The sequence below is a fragment of the Balaenoptera acutorostrata genome, chromosome 5 (genome assembly GCF_949987535.1).
Source record: "Balaenoptera acutorostrata chromosome 5, mBalAcu1.1, whole genome shotgun sequence".
Lineage (NCBI taxonomy): Eukaryota > Metazoa > Chordata > Mammalia > Artiodactyla > Balaenopteridae > Balaenoptera > Balaenoptera acutorostrata.
In genome coordinates this window covers 45627219-45652844 of record NC_080068.1, presented here as the reverse complement: position 1 = coordinate 45652844, position 25626 = coordinate 45627219, and positions in this window count along the sequence as shown.

Here is a 25626-nt window from a genome sequence, read left to right as displayed (position 1 = left end):
TGTTATCTATCTATTCAGTATAAAGTACATTATAATCCACAAGGAGCAGTCATTTTCAGGCTGGAAAAACTTGAACAAGCATGATGGCAAGGGAATGGAAACCCAGAATAAGTGGAAAGCAGTTGGAAATAAAGCTCTTAGTGGCTTTAAATAAACACAAATCTCCAGACAGAGATGAATTCCTTCCTGAAGAACTGAGAATTGCAAATGTGAATATTGCTCATTTTTGTAACTGTTGCATAATTACAGAAAACAGAGGCAATGTTGAGAATCAAGAAGTAGAAAAGTTGCCATTCCAAAACAGAGGAGATAGACATATTTGGTGTCAATTTCTAACAAAATGCTAAAACAGATTATTATTTTATCAAGTCGGAATTTCACAATTACCAACTCAATAATCAAATTTGATTTCTGTCTACCAGCCACAATTCTAGCTGATAAAGAGAACAATCTACTCGTTTCTAAGCTGAACTTGATGCAACTCAGCTACTTTCTCATTTAGGTTTATGATTCAGAAAGACCCTCTCTCAGGGTTTTTTTCTCTTCCTTTCCTCCTTGAGGTTGATTCTAAGCCCTAGGGGGCACTTTAGAAATTTGCATGTTGTCTCCCTTCCCAGTAGGGAGGAAGCTGATTATATCTGAGTTAGCTCTGTCTGCCTACGTCCTGTGTGATGCTCCTGGTCCATATATAAATCCTTACACAAGGTCCTCGAGGAAGACCATGGACACTGCCCCCTTCAAGAGCAACCTAGTTGGTCCTCGTGGAGTGGGATGGATAGGTTGCCACTGGAGTCTAGAAGAAAACCCCATCAACCTCAGCCGGAGATATGACCAAGGCCCAGGGTCTCCTCTCAGAGAGTTCACAGGAGTCACTAACTTGATTATGTCAGGATAACCTGCTCCATTCCCATGTGTTTTTGTAAAGAGCCTTTAGAGCAAATTGATGCTGCTCTTATGAATTCTGAATGATCCTCCATTTGCAGAAGTGAAAATGATAGCACACAAGCCTAGATGTGTCAAGATGAGGGAAACTTCTGAATTGCCTGAGAAATTGCAGAATTCAGTGGAGCTTTCTTTGATTTTGTAAGATTACATTTGCTCCTAGAGAGCAGAATGGGAATTCAACAATGAAGTGAAGCTTAGTTTTAGAAAACAAATGTTCTGTTTTTGTACAGCTAAGCTGTGGCTTATAAAATTCATACCACTGTCTTTTAAGCACTTAGAAAAAGAAGCATTTATGGCTCAGAGCCCATAGAAGTTTACAAACTATAACTCCTATTAAACTAAACACCATTTCTCAATTAAAAAAAAAAAATCTGAGAAATCAGGGAAATATTGTACACTTGCATCTTTTTTTATTGAAGTATGGTCGATTTACAATGTTGTGTTAATTTCAGGTCTACAGCAAAGTAATTCAGATATATATAGATATATATAGATATAGATCTATATAGATATAGATATATCTATATCTATATAGATATATTCTTTTTCAGATTATTTCCCATACAGATTATTACAATATATTGAGTATAGATCCCTGTGCTATACAGTAGGTTCTTGTTGGTTATCTATTTTATATATAGTAGTGAGTACACATGCATCTTGATTGAAGAAAATTAATATTTTTTAAATAAATACTTTTTTTCATAACATCTCAGAGCCAGAAATGACATGGGAACAGAATTACTTTAAATTCTAATATTTCAGGGACTTCCCTGGTGGTCCAGTGCTTAAGAATCCACCTTCCAAGGCAGGGGATGCCGGTTCAATCCCTGGTCTGGGAACTAAGTTCCCACATGCCACGGGGCAACTGAGCCCACATGCGGCAATTAAGACCTGACACAGCCAAAAATAAATAAAATAAATAAATTTAATTCCAATATTTCAAATGAGGAAAATGAGGTTTAAGTGACATCCTCAAGGACAAACACTCAAACAGTAATAGAGACCGAATTTAGAATCTGGACTCTTGTCTTTCAGACCATTTACAGGCATGCTATGTGTCAGACGCTGTGCTAGAAGTTAAGGACATAAAGATGAACAGTCACAGTCTTAGCTTTAGGAAGCGTGAAGCTAAGGCAGGAACATTAAAATGAACCCCAGGTGGCCCCAATCTCTGGGCTCAAGGGAGTTCCTGGCACTTTTCTTTGCGGGCACGTGCTGCAGCTAGCTCTCAACCAGCTCACATAGCCGAGCGTACGCAGCTCTTCCCAACTGCACGTTCAGTGACGTTATGTCAGTGTATTGAAATTGGCAGTGGTGAGAAAATTCACACCAGGAGAACTGGCAAATCCACAAACGTTACAAATCAGGGCTCTCCCCTACCACCACAGCCAGTTTTAAAACATTTACCAGTTCACCACTGCCTCAGGGATTCTCTTGTTTTTCATCTTCTTATTGTTGCCACCTTCTTCTCCAACCCTGAACTCTGTTCTCCACAAGGCTCCCCAAATTTTCTTGTGCCCCTAAAAAAAAGTTCTTATCATTCTAAGGGAATTGAGGGTAATAAAAAGGTAACAAGAAATCCAATAACATGAGGAAGTTACATCAGCTCCTATAGTTTGCATTTTTCTTACCACCCTGGCCTCTAGTCTTTTTCCTAGTTCAGCTCTGAGTTCATAAACGAATAAGATAATGTATGTAAAGCCCCTAGTACAGCGCTTGGCACATCTGGATAGGTCTTCTGGCTCTTGGAAGGGCACTTAAATGATGAGGCCAGTGAACAAACATTCTGTCTTTGAAATATGATCTGGTGAACACAGGCCCACGCCATGACCTCTGTGCCTGCCTTGTTCATACCTTGCCTCTTCCAGTCCTGGTGCTCTGTGCACACAGCCTGTGGCTATTTCTTTCCATGCAGTTATCTGGCCCTTGAAGTTACCGAGCCTGGTTTTGACATTAAATGAACCATATGCTAATGAAGTGAATTAACCAGTGTTTAGAATTTGGATTGGGAGGGAAACTTGTATTGAATTTTCTCAGCAACTTCTCAATTCTTTATTTAACATTGCTTGAGTAGTAGCAGATAGAGTACCAAGAGTCTTTTTATCCCTTTAACTAGTTAATTAACATCTCAAGTAATAATCCAAGACAGGCTCCAAATGTGGCATGTGAGAGATGAATTCTAGACGTTAAATTGTTCTTAATTTTGTCTGTTCATAAAGATGACTTCCTGACCAGTTCTAGGAAATGCTTAAACAAATGAACTTCATTACATATCAGTTGTCATCTTCTGATGAATGCATATTTTAAATAGCCTGCATTTAAATACATTCTTTAGTGAATGCAAAAGATATTTCTATATTTAAATCCAAATGGCCTTGTCTGCTTCCCTCAGAGATGTAAATAGGTTCATTATCTTCTCAATGAGATTTTGTCCATTAGGGTATATTATTACATTATACACTAAGAATTGGCACAGGATGTAAATCACACTGATTATTTTTCTGAAAAGCATCTGATCTAGATAATACTAACAATTGCCCTCGCATAGGAAGAAGATACTACAAATCCACCCTCAGTTTTTAAACATAATCTCTATCCAAATATGTTTAAAGGTTTAAAGATACATTAAGGAAATGTATTCACTCAATAGAATAAAGAAAGCAGGGTTAATATGGAAGTATAGTTAAACTATTTTTGATAAATCGGGGGAATATTAGAATAAATACATGCATACCCCAAGGTCCCATCCATTTAGTTCTGAATTTTCAACCCAAGAAGAATACAATCAAATGTTACATTCAGAGTGTCCATAAGATAAACAATAACTAGTTGAAGAAAAGTACAGTTCTTACCATATACAAATATTCTTCTCACGGATGCTCAGCTCATAAACAGTAGACCTGTAGTTTAATGAGTTTAACAGGCTTCTCTAGCAATTATAAGAACATGGTTTAATCTATCCTCAGGCTCTGGTGCTATTCTTTCTGGGACCAGTGATACTGGTGATAGAATCTGTGCCAAAGAACAGTGGTGTGAACAGATCCATCTAGTGATTTTTTTCCTCCCTTGAGTAATGGAGAAATGGAAAATTATTTGTAAGAGGTTTTATATATATATATATATGATAGAATACATAGATGAGACAGTTACAGAAAGAGGAAAATAGAATGATTTTTAAAATATATATTTATATATGTTACAAAATATTTGTTATATTTATTTATAGCACTGGAGTTGACCTTCTTATTGAAAAACCCACTTATCTGGGAGAAGGGAACAAGGCAAGCTCCTTCTCAAAATATTCTGAAAAGCAGAATTGATTTCTGAGGTAAAGGTGGGATTTGTTTGCATATTGAAGCAAAGAATTTGGGGGCAAGGAGGGAGGAAGATTGAACTCATGGTTACCTAAGAGTGTAACTTACTTAGAGAAGCCGGTGGGCCAAGTGGGCTTTGACTAGGGTTTACTGACAGCAAAGATGATTAGAGGCTCCCCATTGTTCAAGGAAAGTCAATTCTGATGACCTTCATTCAGCACAAGGTCTTAGGAATGGGGGGAGGACTGGTTCCAACATGGGGGTAACCAAAGCCAGAAATCACTCTGAAGCTTAGCTCAGTGGCTGTGCTTTTGGTAACAGCCACTGGCCATATGCGTATGCGCTAAAAAGAGCCTTAGCCTAGGAAACTAAGCAGAGGTCTCCAGTGAGTCCTTGGACAGACAGCAAGCCACTCCCCAACCATCTGACACCAGATTGTAGTGGCCAGAGACAATGGCAGCCACGGACTGATCCATTTTTCCAATTCTCCTTGTACCTGGCATTTGGAAGCAGGGCTAATCCCAGCCTCCTTCCCCAAACTAATTACACCCTCAAGGTTGTTGGACAATTTAGTGAGAGAAAGCATTAAAAGTGTGATTCTGAAAAAAAAAAAAAAAAAAAAAAAAAGTGTGATTCTGGACTTCTAATGAATAAGAAAAGTGGTCTTCTCAAATGACTGTTGGGAAAAAATGCAAGAGATATGACCATATTTATTCCCCAGCCTTGTGAAACATGTAGTAGCAACTACATGGGACTCGGGTACAGCACAGTGATCCAGCAGGGGGAGCTGGTCAGCCTCACCGTTAGCCCTACACTTGCCAGTTGACTTCTGCTAAGCTATGTACAATGAAGGGAAAGGAATCAGGATGCACATTTACCCAGCGTCTATGTCAGGAAAATAGATAAATGAATGAATGAATGCCACGTCTAAAGGATGGTCAATATAAATCTTAATGCCTAAATAGCTTCCCATAACTGAATGTTTGATGAATTAATTTGGAGAAGCCATTTTTTAAAAAAATATGTGGTGTCCATCCAAAGTGCTTAATTAGTGATTATTAAAACCATAAACATATTGTGCGCTAGTCGTTTCCCTCCTGCACACTGCCACCAAAGACGATGCCCACGATAATATTCAACACTCCTGGGTGAAATATTCTCTACCAGTTAGTGCTAAAGGGAAAAAAACTTACAAATAAAAGGAAATATATTTTCCTTGATATCCTGGCTTTCATTCATTCTCTCTTATTCATTTAAAGTACCAGCTATGTGACAGGCATTTACTGTGCACTGGGCATATAAAGAGGTGTAGAACACAGTTCCTAACCTCTGGAGATGCCCAGTTATAATGGAGGAGGAAGACAGGCACGTACAGTGTTACAGGATGCTAAGGGTGGGGTGGGTGCATAGCAGAGGGAGTGTTGATCCTGGAAGAGGTTGAGAAAGACCTGTGCAGGAGGAGACCTATGAGCTGAGTCTTGAAGAATAAGGGAGAAGCAGGTACCAAGATGAATCTGGGGTTTCAGACTCGACAAGCTCATGAATCATGGTGCCTTTAACCAAGATAGAGAGTGAACAAAGGAGGGCTCATTTCTGGAGGAAGATAAAGAGTTCATCTTTGGCGTTTCACCTTGATACTGCTGCCTTGGTTTTGATCCCAGTGTGTCACAGTTGACAGGCAAGGGCTTTCACTTCAGTTGAACCAGGGTCATATCCTGGCGCTACCATGAACTAATGATATTTACCTTGGGCAAATTTCTTAAACCCTCAGGGCTGTGACTTTCTCATTCATAAAATGGTACTGATGATACATACTTCTTAAATTGCAAGGATTAAAATGTACCATAGTAACTAAATTTGTAATCCTTTTAGTAATTTTTCTACAGACCTCCCTGAGCCCAATCTGAACCCAAACTGAAACCATTTTGCTCCTGCTTGGTCTTTTTTTTTTTTTTTAGTTTAGTTAATGTGGATTTTTTTGTTTTTCTTCTGAGAGTAAGAAAAGGACTGGAATCAGTCCTCCCCCTGTTCCTGAGACTATACTGAAGTACAGTTGATTTACAATGTTTCAGGTGTACAGCAAAATGATTCAGTTATACATATATATCTATTCTTTTTCAGATTCTTTTCCATCATAGGTTATTATAAAATATTGAGTATAGTTCCCTGTGCTATACAGTAGGTCCTTGTTGGTTATCTATTTTATATATAGTAGTGTGTATCTATTAATCCCAATTTCCTAATTTATCCCTCCCCCTCCTTTTGCCTTTGGTAACCATGTTTGTTTTCTATGTCTGTGAGTCTATTTCTGTTTTGCAAATAAGTTCATGTATCATATTTTTAGATTCCACATATAAGTGATATCATATGATATTTGTCCTTCTCTGACTTACTTCACTTAGTTTGATAATCTCCAGGTCCATCCATGTTGCTGCAAATGGCATTATTTCATTCTTGGCCAATGAGTGGTGAACTTCTTTCTATTGCCTACAATCCCATCCTTCATGCCATACAGGCTGGTTTCCTAGTGACCCACCTTCTACCTAGAGCTGAATCCCTTATTCTCACCATGCTTCATAGCCAGTATTGAGAAGTGTACCCTATCTCAATGTTGTCTTTAAGCCTCAGGACAGGGAATGAATAAAAATAAGGATACATACTGTCTCTCCGGTTCAAATCTGTATCACCTGTTGGGACCACACCTTGCTGATGGCTTGGGTGTTTACAACTATGAGTTTTGTCCTAACTTCCTTCGTTCTTCAATCCTCCATCCTCCATGTGGAGTGATGTCCTCCCCCAGTCTTGGGGCGAAGCCAGAATACAGAGTAATGTCACTCTGCTGGACTGCTCACATGCATTGGAGGGTGACAGCTGGACCCCAGACAGCTGTTGTATGGCAGACTGAAGTGGGATAATCACAAGCTGGGAAGGAAAAGGAAATGCTTTCCGGATTCACTGAAGCACAACTTCAAAAACACAGAAAAACTGGAGACAATTAGGAAACTCAGGCTGAAGCAGTCAAAAACAGCAAAATATCTTTCAGATAGCTGCGGCCAGTGGTAATTAAAGAACATTTCCTGTGTGCCCAGTTTAGCAAGGATTGCTAGACCATGGAGGGTATTTTTGGCTAAATGCTCATCCAGATTTCAACACCGCCTCTGTGAGTGGGATGGCCACATGACAGTCTGTTAATCTCCCTGTCTATTTCTCAGGGCATGCAGAAGTAGGGCCTTGCAGCCACTCTTCATTCAGATAAAAGGACTTCAGCAGCCACAAGAGAAAGGATCACAGCACATGAGGTTAGTGAGCGGGGCTATTGGGCCAAACAGTAGACAACCTAACAGGTTGACACCTAGGGACGCAATGTACTTCAGCAAAAAGAGTCAAGAGTAGGTTTAAATCCCAACTCTGCACCAGTGTGAGACATTGCTTCCTGGCCTGTAAAATGAAGAGGAAAATACCTCTAATGGTTTTCTAAAAATTAAATGCAACAGTATGTAGTGTGTTCATAACAGACGGTTTAAAAACAATTAGTCCCCTACTCTTTATATACTGAGGGAAAACAGTCAGGTACAGAAGTGACTTCAGCTGTGCCTTTAGCTATGACATCTGTGACTCCCCCAGTGCTCAGGTTTTGTTTTTTTGGTTAAAGAGTTAAACATGATGTTGTCATAACCTAATTGCGTCATTCCACTTAATAAGTTCACTGGTAAGTAATGCAATTGCTTTATCATCTAGCTCCCTCCCTCTGTGAGGAAGTAAACTTGTGGACTACTCACAGTTATGATACATCTTATAAAAAGAAAAAAGTAACCTCCAAGTCACATTTCCTAGCTTGATATCAGGAAGGGGGAAGGACAGGGAGTAGGCAAGGCTCTGAGACCTTCCTCAATCAAAACATCCTTACTTTGAAATGTTACATACACTGGCTTTCCCATAAGGTCTTTCTATACCCAAAGGATTCTATGACTGAAAAATTAAGTTTGAAAATCACTTTTCTATAACATTTATGTTCATGAGAACACTTGGATAAAAAGGCAACAGTATTTTTACGTCCTAGGTCAATTAACATGGCTACCCCATTCATTCAGTCTATGCAGGGCTGGAAATTGGTATATAACATAGAACGTTCCTGCCAGAAGTGTCTCTGAAATGAACTAGTTCCTGAAATGATATAGGGAAAAGGAAACATTTCAAGGATACTGGGTTAGGGGTTCTCAAGACCATCCACAGTTTTGATGATTCCCTCGGATGACTCACAGGATCAGCACGTAGAAATACTTATGGTTATAATTATTACAGCCAAAAGATACAAAGCAAAATCAATGAAGGAAGAAGACCCATGAAGCAGAGTTTGGAGGAAACCAGGAGCAGACTTTCAAGAGTCCTCTCCCAATGCAGTCACACAGCAACAAGCTGGAACAACATGTGCAAAATGTTCTCTACCAAGAAAGCTCATTAGAGACTCAGTGTCCAGGAGTTTTGTTGGGGGATGGGCACATAGGCATCCTCTGCCTAGCACTTACCAAAATTCTAGACTTCTAGAAGAAAGCAGGTGTTCAGCCTAAACCAAATTGTTTATACAAACAGTTTAGAAACTGTGAGCCACCCTTACCAGTTAGAATAACATGATCCATCCCAAAACATAAGTTCTCAGATGCCAGCCAAGCCATTCATAAGACAGGAGTCAGGTCTGCTATGTTAACTCTTTTTGTGCATAGATATCCATTAAATAGCTTGAAAGTCAATGACGTAAGCATGATATAAACATCAGGATGTGAATGACTTTAAATCATCTGTTACCATATAAATGCCACTATAGGCATTCCTCCAAGAGGAAAGATATATGGGAAAGACTGGAATCAAGTGAGAAGATTCTGTAATTAGTTATAACCAGTGCCATAAAATGTGAACTTTGTGATTCATAGATCAAGGTATGTACATAAATAGGAAAAAAAGGGCAAAGCCATTGCAATGAGATGACTGTAGTTAAAAAATCTTAGATCATAGTTTAATCCTCTTATTTTACAAGTAAGGATAGAGAACCCGAGAGATTATTTGACTGATCCAAGATCACACATTTGCCTATGGGCCAAGCAGAGCGTAGAACCCAGCTGCCAATTCATAGCAACACTCTGTCCCCCTTCACTTCATTGCACTAGCCATATTCTGAGGTCCCTGGGAAAGACAATCTCTAAGTGTAAACATATTGATTAGAAGGTGTTACATCAGGGAAAATACAACGTTGCTGTAGGAATATTACTGCATGCCCCCAAAATTAATCAATCCATAAATTAACAAATACCTTCCAACCCCACTGACGATATTGAGAAATGAGCTCCAAAAACTTTTTCAAACATGTAAAATAGGAGTGTTATTGTGACAAGGTTAATGAAATGAGAACATGGCAGGCCTGGGACAAGTGGTCATTGCCAGTTGGATGTTAGGTTGAATTTCCCAGGGTATGTTCTTGGGGAATTTCCTCTGTCTTCAAATAAGGTTTGATGTTTTTGCGTTTGGTATTCATATAGCTTTTACCTTCACACATTCTACATTGATTTTCACAAATCTCCTTTCTTCAGTGGATTTCAGTCTTTCATTTGGGATTGGCCTGAGTTAAGTCACCATGGGCTGTCTCTAACTGCCAGCCATGGGTGAAGGCTCAGGTACTACAGAGACAGAGGTGGGCTCTGGGAAAGGGGCTGGTGTCAGAATCTGAGCCAAGGGGGAATCGTCCTTCAACTCTTCATTTTGTTCCCTCCCCACCTTCTTGTTTCTCAAAAAAAACACCTTTCAGGGTGAGTATGAAGGGACATTGCCCAAACTCAGACTCACAGAAGCCCTCACTGCCCCCTGGGGGTGAGGGGTTGGGTAGAGTGACAGGCAGAATGGGCGTAGCCCTAGCCAGCTTTATACAAGATGTTAAGAGCTATGAAAATGTTAAACCTTAGAGAAGGAACAAGAGTAAGCAAAACACAGGTCTGGTCCTTGGAGGAGATGGATAATATAATGAATAACTACCAATTGCCCGTTTCACTTATGTTTCTCTATCAATGAAAGTGATGATTATTGGAGCAAAGTCCAAAAGAGGGGAGGAGATTGTAAATGGCTGTGCAAGTTCCCTTAGCCCCCATACATTATGTCCTCCTGCTTGAAAAGAGCATGGAGCACCTACAGGAAAGCAGGTGGTCTTCTAAGAAAAGATAGAAAAGATATGAAATGTCGAGATCAGCAAATGTTGTCCTCATTTTTAAACAGGAGAGAAGGTAGCTATAGCAGATAAAAGACTGTTTATCTTGAGATTCACCCAGAGCAAGATTCTAAAAAAGTAGTAATAAAAAATCGTGGTATTATACTTGCCACATGGCAGACATTGTTCTCAGTCCTTTATGACAGTGGTCCCCAACATTTTTGGCACCAGGGACCGGTTTCGTGGAAGACAATTTTTCCACAGACTGGTCGAGGGGTGGCGGAAATGGTTTGGGGATGATTCAAGCGCATTACATTTATTGTGAATTTTATTTCTATTATTATTACATTGTAATATATAATGAAATAATTATACAACTCACCATAATGCAGAATCAGTGGGAACCCTGAGCTTGTTTTCACTTGCCACTCACTGATAGGGTTTTGATATGAGTCTGTAAGCAATGATTTATTATGGTCTCTGTTCAATCAAACCTCTCTGCTAATGATAATCTGTATTTGCAGCCACTCCCCAGCACTTGCATCACCGCCTCAGCTCCACCTCAGATCATCAGGCATTAGATTCTCATAAGGACCGTGCAACCTAGATCCCTCGCATGCACACTTCACAGTAGGGCTCAAGCTCCTATGAGAATCTAATGCCGCCACTGATGTGACAGGAGGTGGAGCTCAGGCGGTAATGCGAGCGATGGGGAGCGGCTGTAAATAGAGATGAAGCTTCGCTCGCTGGCCTGCCACTCACCTCCTGCTGTGTGGTTCAGTTCCTAACAGACCACAGACCGGTATCAGTCCATGGCCCCAGGGTTGGGAACCCCCACTTTACGAGACTTAACATCTCATGCTCACAGCAGCCCTCTAGGTAGGTAGGGAACAGATCCCCACTGGCAGGTCCTTTGGGATCTCACCTTCTCGAAATGGGCTCATTGAAAATTTTCTCTGAAGATGACATTCTCTGCTAGAAGGAAATTCTGATAAATACAATTTTTTCTACCACATGCTATAGAGGAAAGAATGCAGATGGAGGGAAATAGGCTTCTTTTCTAACTGTTAAAAAAAACTATTAAAATCCTATTCTATGTTCTGAAGGTGCTGCCTTCCCTGGCCCAGATGACCTGAAGTTTGTGGGAGAATCATTGAAGGGCCAGATCAAGTGTCCTAAAGTGGGGGACAGTTCCTCTGCTGTCACTGTCATTTATGGTTCTGGGAAGGTGAGCCTGGTCTGTCCCTTTTCCAAATGTCTGTAGCCTTTCCTCCAACCCCAGCCCAAGAGTGGAGTTAGAGTCTTTTAAATATCTTTGTTGGATGTGTAAGGCACTTAAACCAGGATTAGGGAGCAGTCCCATAAACCTTTGTTTATTCTGAATAGTGGCCTATTTCTTATTGATCTTTCAGGTTCTTGTAACTCCTGGTACAAGCATGTTCCTCCTTTTGCATCTTATTCCTGATTTTATGAAGCCAAGATTTTAGAGAGCATTCTGTACAGCTACATCTCTCCTCATATCTTCACGGACATTTGGAAATCTGAGATCCTAACTGTGCCTTTTGCTGAACTCTGAGGATACATCTGACCATGGACAACCTCCTCTTCTTGGGCAGTCAGATCCTCTTTCTTGTTGATCAGATTTTGATCTAGAACAGTGATTCTCATGGTTTCCTTCATCATCTGAAACTTGATATCGACAAGAAACTAGGATAAGACCTGGGTTTTTTTGTTTATTTGGTTTTGTTTTTGTTTTTAGCAGAACAGGACTTACAAAAGCTATACGAATGGCTGAACTTTAACATTAGTATAATTAATATATTTGGGTGTTTTTGCTCGTTTTACAGTTTATATGTATAATTATGAAAGAGCAAGAGAATAGGGAAAGGGGGATGAGAAAGGAATTTCATTGCTTTTGTTTGGTTGAAAATGATGCTATTTTAATGGACTGTACAGAAAGGCATGCTAAAAAAAAATCTGAAAAACTCAGTCTTTTAGCTCCATTAAGAGCAGAATAGGGCTTCCCTGGTGGCGCAGTGGTTGAGAATCTGCCTGCCAATGCAGGGGACACGGGTTCGAGCCCTGGTCTGGGAAGATCCCACATGCCACGGAGCAACTGGGCCCGTGAGCCACAACTACTGAGCCTGCGCGTCTGGAGCCTGTGCTCCGCAACAAGAGAGGCCACGATAGTGAGAGGCCCGCACACCGCGATGAAGAGTGGCCCCCACTTGCCGCAACTGGAGAAAGCCCTCGCACAGAAACAAAGACCCAACACAGCCAAATTAATTAATTAATTAATTAATTTAAAAAAATAAATTAAAAAAAAAAAGAGCAGAATAAATTAGTGGTTCAGAGCATGAGCTTTGGAGTTATATGGGGCTGCCTTCAGATGCTGGCTCCTTTACTTACCCACTATATGACTTAGTGGCTTTAATTTTTCTAACATACAATTTCCTCATTTATATAATGTAGTTATTAAAAGATCTCATTGTGAGGTAGAAATTATATAATACATAAAATATGATTATTACTTTGCTTGGCACATAGTAAACAGCTAAAACTTGGTAGTTACTATTTTAGAAGGGACTAGATAAGTCCCTGCATTAATTCAGGGTCAGCCTCATGAATAAAAAGCATAGGACTTGTGGTTTAATATAAGTTATGTCCTCATGATTTGCTCGCTTATTCTCCCACTGGCCTTAAGGCAGTAAGGCCCTTGTGTCTAGCTTATTAAATAAGCTGGATTCCATAGGGTACAGGCAAAAGGCAAATTTTTTCTTTCTGCCACTAACTCTTTGAACCCACTCCCTCAACTCGTTCTTTCTCTGACCCTGGATGAATGCTGGGCAGGTCTCACAGCTCTCCTGGTTACTATTAAACGGGAAGTCACTCTTAAATAAGTAAAAAGTTCATCTTATGTGGTAACCACATAACTCCAAACTCACATTCAATTTAAATCTCCGCCATACAAGCTTAAGTCTCCTTTAGGTTTGCAATAATATTGGGAGGTGGAGGAGGGACACTGGCTGCTTCTCTATCTCTCTCTTTGGTCTTCATTAAACATTGTCTGAAAGAAGGAAAGATTAAGTCAGTCCTAGCTTCCAACATCTGCTTATTAAATATGCTCTCAAATCCTGGCTTCCCCATGGCAGCCTCAGCTGGTGTCACAGAATCCCTTTAGCTATGGGTACAGTTGTCCCCATTTAGGCAAGGAGAGAAGTATTTGGAGTCTCATCCCCATCGGTCTGGCTTCCCTCTGCACAGGGTCTTAGGCCGTGCTAGCGAATCAGGGGAAAGAAACCATGAGAGTGAGCCAGGTTGGCTCATGGCCATGTGTCATGGACAAGACAGGCTACACAGTTTGCGGAATCCTGTGCAAAACAAAAACCCAGGATCCTTGTTCAGAAATTATTCAGAATTTCAATATAGTGACAGTAGAGCAGTAAACCAAGAAGGGGGTTCTTCTGAGCACATGGCCATATGTACTTGTCACACACCCATGAAGCCAGCTCTGATCATGGAACAAATCCAAAATGACAGGGTGATGGGAAAACAGAGCTTCTGCTTCCAGGCAAGGGTGGAGACTAAGGACAAAGTCCCAAGAAAGATGAAAGGAGGCCATTCAGAAAGAAAAGGCTGAAGACTTCTCAGAAACAGACTTGAAGGGTGCTGGGCTGGTTAATAAAACCACAAATTCGTGCTATCATAAACCAGTGTGCAGGTGTCTGAGCTGAGCTCTGGGCACCCAGATGCAGAGTGAGGGGTGGCCTTCCTGCAGAGCTTGCCTGGCTTTCCCTGTGGACAGAGGGCTGCTAATCTAAGCCCCAGTGAATTTTATGAGTGGAGGAAAACATTAAATGGGAAATGGAATACTGAAATCTGATGAGGAATGGCAGAAGGAAAAGTCCCCCATCTGCCTTCTCCTAATTGACAATAAGAAAGATGATAATGCATAGGACTTCAGACTTTTCAGAGCAATTCTGCATCCATTGTTTCACAGCCATGGTATCTGTGGCCACAGAATCACAGGGCTGAGTTTCAGTTAAAACACTCACGGGTAGATGGGCACATTCAGAGTCCCCTTCCTGAGAAAACACGTGTGAGGAGACTGGCCATTTGCAGTCATAACTTCACTGAGCCTCAAATCCACTCTGGGCTCACCCCTGCCTGTGGGCAGCCTCACCCCCCTCCTGCTGATGCCATTCCTTAGCAAGACAGGGTAGAGCGTGTGAGCAAGGGAATGGGCACTGATCTGAAGGACCAGCAGTCCCTTTCCCTCAGTGGGAGATTTTATCTCTTTTGCAGAAGTCAAAACACCTTCTTAATCCTAAAATGCTGTGAGCTGCTTCAGTGTACACTCTCCTGCGATGTCACTGTGGCTCAGATTATTTCAAAAGGGTCACCTGATATGGAAAATATCAGAGGCCCTCTCTAAAGTAGTTCAAACACTTGACACTTATAACTGAGAGTGTAAACCATGACAACTCGATTTCTTCTTTACTTTCCTCTGGATTGACACCCTTGTTTAAATCTAATATAGTTTATTTAACTATCCTCACTTTAGATGTTTAACACATCAAAAAGATACTTTAATGTTGAACACTGTGTTGTCACTAATATGTTTTTAAAGCTTATTTTTTAAAAAAGACAGACTTTATGTATATATATTATTATATAATGTTAGTATTAAATAATATAATACAATGAAAATAATATTTTATGTCTGTGTGCATATGTTTATTTCTGGCAGCAGAAGGAGTTAATTTTTTTTTTTAATCAGTTAGATGTGAGAAGAAAAAAAAATCCTAAAGTCACTTTGTTACAAAAATATCCCCAAATCTGGGAAACTGGCCCAAAACCTAGGAAGATTTGAATTTCATATTGAACAAACAAGGTCAACCAGAGAAGAACTTTCTGGTAAACATTTGTGCATAAGAATGCAGTTAGAATTCGTTCAAAGAGAAAAACTGAAAATAAATGGAGAAGGTAAGAAATCATGACCCACACTTGGTTTATTTCAAAGTTACCCTTGAACTTCATTCTTAAGTACAGTGTTTGCTGACTCTTGCTGAGGTTTAAATGCCTTAATGAAGATATGTTTTTCTAAATAACAGTTTAGTTAAAACTTTGATTAAGCACTTAAGCCTTGTTGTTTGAATTCTAGGACCATACTAGTATTCCTGGAGTTTGCAGCTCACCAGCACTTCAAAATTTAACTCTGATGAGTTAATAAACCTAAACCTAGATATAAACGTAGGTACAGAGCAACTATAACCATCATAATGATATATACATACAAAAGCATAGATAAAGAAAGTTTCTCCACTCACTTTTCCTTTCAACACTGAACTGAATATACTTATTTTTTTCTTTACTGTTCCCAGAATTTTCCTTGATGATCTATTATTAAGATGCATTATTAGAGAGTTCTTAGAGTTTATGAAAAAGTGTTTTGAAAGGCAAATTATTTTCTAATGATATCAGCACTTTTTCTTGCAGCAGATTACTGGATATTACAGACGTTACTCATAAAATACCTGTCAACAGACCAGGAAGGAAATCTAATTGTGTCATAGATAGAAGCTACATTATGTTAAATGAGAGTTTCAGAGGAAATTTAAGACTTTTGTATAAACCAAGGTGCTGTTTTAGTAATGATATAGACACAGAAGTAAGTCAGTCTAAAATAAATAGTTAAATCTTATACAAATATATATGGACGACTCATTTGACTTATACTAGTTTTGAAGGCAAATGTACAATACAGCCATGGTTGTTTCCACCTCTAGGAAAACATCTAAGAATCTAAATGTAAAATATATTATTTAAGGGCTATACTTTGCTGATGTAATGTGTTTGTACTACAAAAAAACAGGACAATAAACATTGCTAGAATAAGCTATTGTTGAACTTTCAGTTTCAATATTTATCCCTTACCAAAACTTTTTCTATCCTTCTTTTACTGTTTTCTACCTTCTTTCTTTCTTTAGTTTTCCTTTTCATCACCTTGCCAACTCCATGAAAGCAGATACCTATCCTCTGAAACTGTTCTTTTTTTAATAGCACAGTAACTGTGATACTTAATATCACAGTAACAGTTAACATTATTTAGACATCTAATCAGGTTTTCTTCTTATTCAAAATGATTCATCTATACACCAAAAGCATAAGCAATGAAAGAAAAAATAGATAAATTGGACAACATCAAAATTAAAAACTTTTGTATTGCAAAGGACATCAAGAGAGTGAAAAGGCAACCCACAAAGTGGGAGAGTATTTTTTAAAATCATACATCTCTTAAGGGTCTTGTGTCTAGAATATCTAAAGAACTACTACAACTCAATGATAAAAAGACAACACAATTTAAAAATGGACAAAGGATTTGAATAGACATTTCTCCAAAGAAAATATGCAAATGGTCAATCAGCATATTGAAAAGATGTTCACCATCATTAAACATTAGAGAACTGTTAACCAAAACCACAGTGAGACACCACTGCATACCCACTAGGATAACTCTAATCAAAAAGTCAGGGCTTCCCTGGTGGCGCAGTGGTTGAGGATCTGCCTGCCAATGCAGGGGACACGGGTTCGAGTCCTGGTCTGGGAAGATCCCACATGCCGCGGAGCGACTAGGCCCGTGAGCCACAACTACTGAGCCTGCGCGTCTGGAGCTTGTGCTCCGCAACAAGAGAGGCCGCGACAGTGAGAGACCCACGCACAGCGATGAAGAGTGGCCCCCGCTCGCCGCAACTAGAGAAAGCCCTTGCACAGAAACGAAGACCCAACACACCCAAAAATAAATAAATAAATAAATAAATTTATTTAAAAAAAAAAAGTCAGATAGTAACAAGTGCTGGTGAGGAGGGGGAGAAATTGAAAGCCTCATACGCTGCTAGTAAGAATATAAACTGGTACCACTGTTTTGAAAAGCGTCCGATAGTTTTTCAAATATTAAGACATACAGTTATCATATGATCCAGCAATTCTACTTCTTGTTACATATCCAAGAGAAATGGAAACCTATGTTCACACAAAAACTTGTACACAAGTGTTCATAGCACTATTCAAAACAGTTAAAAAGTGGAAAAAACCTAAATGTCCATCAACTGATAAATATAATAGATAACCAAAATGCAGTAGTACATCTTTACAACGGAATGTTATTTGTCAATAAAAAGGAATGAAGTACTGATGCAACACGGATGAACCTTGAAAACATTATGCTAAGTGAAAGAAGCCAGTCACAAAGGAGCACATAATTGTATGATTCTATTTACGTGGAATGTCAAGGACAGGCAAATCTATAGAGGCAGAAAGTAGATTAGTGGTTTTCTAAGCCTGGAGATGATGGGGAGATCAGGGATGATGACTAAAGAAGCTTAATAAAAAGAGGTTCATCCTCTACCCACCAGCTCTGCTGTAGCAAAAGATCAGTGAGGCTGCAAGTTGTTGGAAACTCCATCTCTCTAGTCTCCACACATTTGTGTACTCACCTGTTCCTTGTAGTGGAGGAGTTCTGCATTTATCATCAGAAGTCCTGGGTTTTGCATCCTGTCTGCCTTTAGCTATATGACCTTGAGAAGTTCACTTAACCTTTTCAAATCTTAATAAAATAGAGATCATAATAACTATCTCACGGACACATTCTGGAAGCTAAATGAGATGACACGGCTTTATTAACTGTAAATTACTGTATGAATGTAAATAGTTGCTATTAGCATTTCTAATAGCAACACCTAGGGCCTTGATACTTAGCCTACCACAGAAGAAGACCTGACACATGTCACCCAACTACATCGCATGCAGGAGCCAGAGTCTTAATTTTACAGTGAGAAATCACACTGCCAAGACGACTGGAGAGTCATGTCAGTTTGTCCACTCATATCCTTCCCAGAAGAGAAATCTATTGGGGGAAACTCAATTACCATCGGAAGGTTGCTTGGAGAATACAGAATCAGAGTTGCAGGAGTTAGATGATCCTGGGAACATTACCATGAAGATAGGGAAAACTAATGAGTTCCCTTCCTTCTCTACAGAAATAGATCTGTCGAGCAGACTAGACATCCTTCCTCCTTTAGTGCAGGAAACTGCTCACAAAGAAGCCCTTTCACCCCTATTTTTGCAGGTGGTCCTCTTTCTACTCAGGGTGTTTGTAACTACCTCAACTTCATCACCCGTCTTCATTTCCCCCATTGTTATAATAAACCAATTCGCAATTTCATACTTTTCTATTTGTTGTATTTTGTATGTAGACTGCTTCCCTGGAGACTATTCGCGACCTACAATTCCCCAGCTCCTCCACAGAAACTTGGATCCAGTCAAGGTTCCCCCCACAATCCACAAAGAAAGCTAATCTAATCTACATGGCATAGCTTCTTTTCTGACCCAGTTAGTTGTCTTCTTCTAGATAATTTATGTCAGGCCTAAAAATAGAGTTCTCTACAAATGTGAATTATTATGATCGCTGTAAGCTCTGCAGATCGATACCTTGATGGTCTGTCATCATGGCATGATTAGAACCTGCTGGTAAAGCACAGGCCTCAGTCTCTCTGGCCTTTCTCCAGCACATTCTTACCACTATATATTTTTTAAATCAGCTTTGCTTTGGAAGAATTTCAAAAGCAGATTAATGAAATAACCTTCAAGTCACTAGACCACCAATATCCATTTTACTCTCATTGTGAGTTTTCTACTACTCTAGGATGAGAAATTAATTATTAATAGATTGATCTGGTCTTTCCAGAAATGCAGATATCATTATGGACGTCACATGGCATAGTAGTGGGAAGAATGTGGACTTCAGGGCCAGGGAGTTGGAGAGTTCTGACCCAGCCTCTTATTAGTAATGTATCTTGGTCCAGTTACTTAACCACTCTGAACCTTACTTTCTTCATCCACTATAAATATCTTCATTGCTGACGTCCTGCAACAGTGAAAAATAATCCAAGATGACAAGGATTGTGACTGGCATGTTGTAGGTACAATGTAAAGGTACCTTTCTAAGCTATTATTATTATTTTCTTAAAATTTTTATTGGAGTAGAGTTGATTTACAATGCTGTGTTAGTTTCAGGTGTACAGCAAAGTGAATGAATCAGTTATACATATACACATGTCCACTCTTTTTTAGATTCTTTTCTCATGTTTATTCTGCCTATATAGGCCATTACAGAGTATTGAGTAGAGTTTCTGTGCTATACAGTAGGTCCTTATTAGTATCTATTTTATATATAGTAGCGTGTGAATTACTACTGAGATCTTTGCATTCTTTAAAAAGACCTCTATCAAACAGACTTGTGGTTGCCAAGGGGAGGGGGGTAGGAGAGGGAAGGAGTGGGAGTTTGGGGTTAGCAGATGAAAACTATTATATATATATAAAATGGATAAACAGCAAGGTCCTACTGAATAGCACAGGGAACTATATTCAATATCCTGTGATAAACCATACTGGAAAAGAGTATTAAAAAAAAGATGTATACATATTTATAACTGAATCACTTTGTTGTACAGCAGAAATTAACACAACACTGTAAATCAACTATACTTCAACTTAAAAAAAAAAAAGATTATTTTCGTTAGTTTAAAATCAGGATTAGTCATGGCTTGCTATGTGGCCTTCCAAAACTCTGGGTCTTTCCATTCATTATTTGGAAAGCGAAGAAAAAAATGACACTTTTAAAAAGTAATAACAGTGTGGTTAAATAAGATTTCCTCAGCACACTGAATTTTTTTCTTATACATTTCCAAAAAGTGGCTCAGTGTATTATAGAACCTTAGTAAGGCTTATAGGGCAGACTCTTAAGAAATTATCTTCTATGTAGAGAAACACAAACAGTATCTGTACAAATTTTCTCATCTGATCTCACCTACTATTTCAGGAGAGAGACAGAGAAGTACCCCACAGCATTACAGGCCTCTGACTTCCAAGCCTCTAAGTTTTTATACTACTGTTTGACTTGGAAAACCCATGGTCAGATGCCTAACCTTTTAAAAAAATCAAACACCATTTAAAAGTCCTGCTAACTGCATTTCCAAGGTTGTATAACCTGATTCTTTTCCAGAAAGGAAAGAATGATCTGCAGAAGGAATATGATGTAATTAAACATTTTTTCTGAGTCAAATGTTTTGATTTCTAAAAATGTTCTAAGTGTTGATGACACTAGTGCAACTCTTCTGCTGAATGAAACAGAAGCGGGAAACAAAGAAAAATTTCAGAAAAAAAGCCTGGTATGGAATACCAGGTGCAACACAGTGCTAAAAAAAGCAAAGGTAGGTTTTCAGATTTCTTCTCTTTAAGAATCCTGTCTGGGTTGTTCATATTCTTGGGATCACCTTTCAGGTTTCTTGAGCCTGTCCTGCCCCAGCCATCACATCTCTCAGTCACTCAAAGAAGAGCTGCCTGCCTGTTTTCCAGTGAACACTTAGGAAAGGAGTATTAGTCTGCTCAGCGTGTCATAACAAAATACCATAGACTGGGTGGTTTAAACGACAGAAATGTATTTTCTCATGGTCTAGCGTCTAGAAGTTCATGATCAGACTGCCAGCGTGTTCTGGTTCTGATGAGAGCTCTCTTCCTGGCTTGTAGATGGCCATTATCATGACCTCTTTTTGCATGGGGAGGGGATTGGGGGGTGGAGTAAAGGAGAGAGAGGAAGCAAGCTCTCTAGTGTTTCTTCTTATAAATCCCATCATGAGAGCCCCACCTTCATGACCTCATCTAAACCTAGTTACCTCCCAAAGGTCCCATCTCCAAATACCAGCACATTGGGTATTAGGACCTCAATATACAAATCTGGCGAGGGGGGCATAATTCAGTCCACAGCACCCTTCTAACCTGCCTTTTACCATATCAATTCACTGAAATTTAATGTCTTCATGGTTTATTCTGCCTTATAGCACGACAATCATTCACAGGTGAAGTGAACTGATATGCTTAGAGAAGTTAAGTTTTTTTTTTTTTTTTTTTTGAGAAGTTAAGTTTTAAAAGTTAAACTCCGCAACAGGTAAAGACACAGACGTAGAGAATGGATTTGAGGACACGGGGAAGGGGAAGGGTAAGCTGGGACGAAGTGAGAGAGTGGCATGGACTTATATACACTACCAAATGTAAAATAGATAGCTAGTGGGAAGCAGCCACATAGCACAGGGAGATCAGCTCGGTGCTTTGTGACCACCTAGAGGGGTGGGATAGTGACGGTGGGAGGGAGATGTAAAAGGGAGGGGATATGGGGACATATGTATACATATAGCTGATTCACTTTGTTATACAGCAGAAACTAACACAACATTGTAAAGCAATTATACTCCAATAAAGATATGAAAGAAAGAAAGAAAGAAAGAAAGAAAGAAAGAAAGAAAGAAAGAAGGAAAGAAAGAAAGAAAGAAGGAAAGAAAGAAAGAAAAAAAGAAAGAAAGAAAGGAAGAAAGGAAGGAAGGAAGGAAGGAAGGAAGGAAGGAAGGAAGAAAGAAAGAAAGAAGGAAAGAAAGAAAGAAAAAGAAAGAAAGAAAGGAAGAAAGGAAGGAAGGAAGGAAGGAAGAAAGGAAGGAAGGAAGGAAGGAAGGAAGGAAGGAAGAAAGAAAGAAAGAAAGAAAGAAAGAAAGAAAGAAAGAAAGAAAGAAAGAAAGAAAGAAAGATACAGGGGATATTAAAGAAAAAAATCTGAATAGAAAAAGGTCAATTGTTTATTGCCCAAAAGACTTCCTGTGATAACTCTACCTTGATGAGTCTGCCAAAATTCAGAGCTTGGTGTTCAGTCTTTCAGACTCAGATGTCAGATTTTTGTAGATGTGGCATTCAAAGTCAATTTCTAATGAAAAAAATTCACATTCACATAAGTCAAGAAACCAATGTATAAATAAGAATGCTAATACATTGGAAGACAATGAAAAACAAAAACTGTCACACACACACCAGCATACTCAAATTGACAGACTCCAAATTCTAAGGGGTTCTTTTTGGAAAGTCAAATGATAATCAGAAAGCTGCTTGCTAACAAAGACCTCAGAAGACGAGAGATTATTTGCATAATTAAAATGTTTAATATCGTGAGGCTAAGTAAACTTGATACATCCAGCCCCACTGTAGAAACAGCCTTAAACCAAAGGAATGATGAAAACCAGAATCTATTGGCAGGATAGATCCTCTCCCTGAAGAGTGCCTGATTTGGCCCTCCCAAGTTGCTCTGATTTTCCACACTTCTGCTGTTAAATAACAGCATGTGCCCTCCAGTTTTGCACAGGCCTGGGAGCCACTGGACCTCTCCAGCCGAGGGATTATAATGAGGGGGTTCAGAACAGAGACTTGGGAGCCAGATGACCTTAGTTCTGCCACTTCTTGACCACATGACCTTGAAGACTTTATTGAAAATACCCTAAACCTCATTCCTCCATTGCAATATTAAGAACATAATCCCATTTAACTTGCAAGGTTGTTGTAAGGGTTATGCTTGTAAAGCTTTTAGCACATTAGCCTTAGTAAATACTAAATAAACCTTACCTATTATTTAGTAGAAATTTGCAAATCTCTGCTTTAATTCATTATCTGATTTTATAGTTTAACTCCCAGGGTACCATCTCATGTCTCTTAAATCCACCTTTCCTACAGCTGAGGTTTGTCTCATGTTGGCCCCTGGAACCTCCCTCCTATCAGGTTGATGGTAGAGACAGTTGGTATAACTCCTTCTAGAGCACACACTGACTTCTTTTCTACCTCGCTAGATTAATTTTAACAGAAGACTTCTGGAGACAATGTTATTTACCACTTTTCTAGGACAAAAGTTCACCATCATTGTGGAAAGCTTGCGATGGTGTTTAAAAGAGGCAGCAGGAGAAGAGGACCACAGAGATAGGAGGCAGAGGTGAACTGCTTATGTTCTCATGGGTTTTTCAAAACCCACAGTTACCCCTTTCCTTTATCTAATTCTTTCTTTATTGCAAAATATAATACATCTACTCAAAAATGCATGTACTGGCTTTATTTGTAATTATTTCCTTGCCTTTATTTATACTTTTACTAACTAAACAGTATTCCCTAACTACTTTATATAAATGTGATCACACAATATTTTGCATTTGATGTCTTTATCTTAATTTTATGTTTTCAACTTTAGTTTTTGCTGTTGGCTATAGTTGGGTTCATTCATTTAACTAGTATATGATATCCCATTCTAGGAATACCATTTATTTACCCATTCACTTTTGATAGAAATTATTTTGGTTTCAGTTTTGGTTATTACAAATAATGCTTTTTTTAAAACATACTTGTACATGGCTTTGGGTGAATCCATTAAAAAAAATCCAGTGGACATTCTAAAATTGAAAAAAAAATGTAACATATGAAAGTAAGAGCTCTACAGACTGGTTTAACAGCCGATGGAACACAATAGAAGATAAAATTCATCAGCTGAAAGATCAAAGCAAAGGACCCCAACTGAAACATAGAGAGAAAAAGGACTGGGGGAAAAAAAAAACAAAATAAAAAGCTCTGATGTTGGATTGTGTGACCTGCCCTAGACCCAACCTGTCAGAGGGTTCGTCTTCCCTTGACCACATGATTGGCTCAAGAATTGGTGTGTAGTTCAGTTTGGTGCAATCAGAGCTAATCTTGGAGCTTGGGCTTCAGCGACCAGCATGAGATATTCTCTTTTCTACTGGGCTTGAACCTGGGCCTCAGATGTTAGTCTGGAGCTTCTGGGCTGGTGTCCAGTCAGGGCCAAGAGAAGAGCGTAACTGAGTCCTGGTAACATCATTTGAGGCCCTGGAGAGAGAGCTAAACCAGTCCTATCCCTGGACTGGTCAGTTCTATGAGCAAATATTTTCCTTCTTGTTTTAGACTAGTGGAGATTTTGTTTTGTCACCTTCACTGAGAGTCCTAACTATAAATGCACCTTCACTCTTATGCATTCTCCAAATGCCCTCATCCGTGCCTTCCACAAGGAAAGGGAGCTCCCATATTATGGAGAACTTTAGACCAATTTTCTATCTATCTCCCAGCTAATATATAATCTTCCTTCTGGACCTTCCCCAATAAAGCAACAGCATTGATCTTGGAACCTTGCTGCACACAGGACATTTGTACTAAGCTCTTCTTCCTCCTTGGATCACAGCTGACCCATATTCATCTAGCAAACCTTTGCATTCTTCTGCCCCTTGTTCATTTTTGGACCCCTAAATTTAATATATTGTTTTAATTAACATTTTAGGAGCGAAACTCTTAGCTCTGATTATTTCTGAGTGGGAGGGTACATGATAACTCTTAGAATGGGATCGTATTCAAAATGAGGAACTGACTGTAAATTTCAATTGCTTCTGCTTTTGAATCTGAGGATGAACGTAACGCTCAAAATGGCCATCAGAAAGCCTGCTTGCTTAAATCTCTATCAATTGACTTCTCTGAGCTTCACAGCCTGCTCCTACTGAGTTCTCTTTCCTCTCCCCTTTCCTTTTCAGATGTAATACTCCAGACCCTGGGCTCTCTGTGCTCTGAAGTCTGGGCAGGACACTGTTCATTGCGTGGCTGATTATTTTACACGTAGTAAGAAACTGCCCCCATTTGAAACTAGATTGAAATCTCGTTTTCTTCCAGTTTTATACTGTTCCTTAGTTCCTCTCCTTCACTGGAATAATATTGTTTTAAACTCACAGATAGGACCTCAGTTCCAATACCTCTTTTTATTCTTTGCTTTGTCCTCTGTGTCCTCCACAGCTCCACACACATAAAATTAACTAAGCCAGAACATACAAACTGCCAGGCTATATGGCTGGCCCACAGGTAAGTGTTGTTTGACATTTATAGTATATTTTTAAATCGTGTCTTTGTTACACACCGTTAATATCGGGAGAGCCTACGTAACAATTCTCACCTCAGGACTCTCTCACAATACCAGGATGTCTGGCACCCCAGCCCATATTCCCTCATGGCAGCAATTAGCTTGAGCAAAGTAACGGCAGCCTCTTTTGTCTTAGAACTGGTCCACTTCCCCGATTTATTCTCTCCTTGAAGCCCGAGGAAGGCGACACGATGCAGAGTAGTGACCAGAGGACTACAAACAGTGTGTTACTGTGCCGTCCTAAGGAGGGACGGATGGAGCTCAGAATCTGGATGCTGAGGGACCTTGTAGTTGGAGTTGGAGACTAGAAACCCAAGCAGTGATCTCTGTTGATGGACATGGGA